Source organism: Piliocolobus tephrosceles, chromosome 14, assembly GCF_002776525.5.
Source record: "Piliocolobus tephrosceles isolate RC106 chromosome 14, ASM277652v3, whole genome shotgun sequence".
NCBI lineage: Eukaryota > Metazoa > Chordata > Mammalia > Primates > Cercopithecidae > Piliocolobus > Piliocolobus tephrosceles.
The window spans coordinates 107929513-107931389 of NC_045447.1; positions in this window are offsets into that span (position 1 = coordinate 107929513).

The window sequence follows — 1877 nt, forward strand, 5'->3', positions numbered from 1 at the left end:
ATGTTTCTGATGCAATCTCATAAAGAAGAGGAAACAGCTTCACTTTGCCAACTGAGGAAATAATGGTTCTGGTATGAAGTTCCCACTAAATTCACAGTTACAACTGCCACATTCTATAAAATTGCATATTTTAGATTTTTGATGCCATCCGGATGTTTATAAATACAGAAGGTTGGCAAAGAATAATGTTTCAATGCACTAAAAAAGAGAATCTGATATGGTTTGAACGAATGGAGTTAAGGTCACTATATCTTATGAATGAACCCAGTGATAGTCTCCACAGTTAGATAGTATTGGATAATTTATTATTTAAAAAAGTATGTGGCCGGGTGTGGTGGCTCATGCCTGTAACCCCAGCACTTTGGGAGGCTGAAGCAGGCATATCACGAGGTCAGGAGATCGAGACCATCCTGGCTAACACGGTGAAACCCTGTCTCTACTAAAAATACAAAAAATCAGCCGAGTGTGGTGGCAGGCACCTGTAGTCCCAGCTACTCTGGAGGCTGAGGCAGGAGAATGGCATGAACCTGGGAGGCTGAGCTTGCAGTGAGCCCAGATTGTACCACTGCACTCCAGCCTCGGTGACAGAGCAGACTCTGTCTCAAAAAAAAAAAAAAAAAAAAAATACAAGTATGTACTGAGGTCCAAATCTCAGATTTGGCATCTGCATGGCTGAGTTAACTTTTGCTGTAGGCTCCTGTACCCCAGTGAGCTCTCTATGGCTGGGGTCTCAGGTGAGGCACAGGTGAAAGGATGTATCGTACAAGGGTGAATACACATTTACGTTGCTGCTAGATGTTCATGACCAAATTGTGTACACTGAACATCACTGTGTGTTAGTCAAAGGCTCAGCCACGCTGCCAGGTGTGACAGCTCTGTCCGCCCCTCTGAGGCTGCCTCTTTCTGGGGTCACCTCCTTTCCCTCTTCACCTCCTGACTTGACTTCTGAATCCTGGCTGCAGGACGGTAATCAGCATGTGCTGTTCCTCCACATCTCCAAATCACAGCTCTCCCAGGGCATTCTCTTTGGGTGCCTCAGGCTCACCTGCGGAAAAATTCCATCTCAAGGCTGATGCTAACACTCAGGGCACCCACTTGCCAGGTGCTTCTTCCTCCCCAATATTTACAAAACCATCTCTCATTCCTCATTTAAATTTTTCTAAAATGAGAGACTATAAACTACAATGGCTTTTTGAATAGCTCTCTGTCTGTACTTAGAATGCAGTAATTTTCCGTTTTGATTCACTCTAGTTATAAACTCCCCTTTCTTCAGCACGTGTACTTTAGACATAAACTAATGTCAGATCTAATAAATGACTTACTATTTACATTATCTTTACCAAAATTCTGTTCATTGTTAATTTCAGAGTGCGAATTCCTGGGAATCAGAGGTTTGGCTTGAGTGTGACGGACCTAGCACGTACACTACACCATGTTAGTGTTTTCCTAATATGTGCTTTGTAATGACATAGATGTGAAACACACTGATAATTAATACTGTTACAGTTCAAGGGAAACATTATGCATGGTATGCATGACCAGAGGTGGCTGTGAGCATGAAAAGAGAAAGACAGTGAAAGTACTAGGTGCCAGTCTTCAGAATTGGATTCATGTAACAGACGTGGAACTGGGAAAAAAGTCTGCAAATAGAAATCTGACTTTGGTTTTAACTCTTCAGGAAGGGACACAGAGAGCTGGTAGGAGGAAGGGGTTTATCATAGAGTGGGCTGGACAGGTGGGCACCAAGGTCAGGAGGGGTAGTAGACAGGGCATCGGGAGTGAGAGGATGGTGATATTCTTCCTGAGGCTTGAACCAGGTACAGCAAGAGGATGAAGTGAGAATGCTTCAAGATCTAGAGGTGAACAGTCAAAGAGTG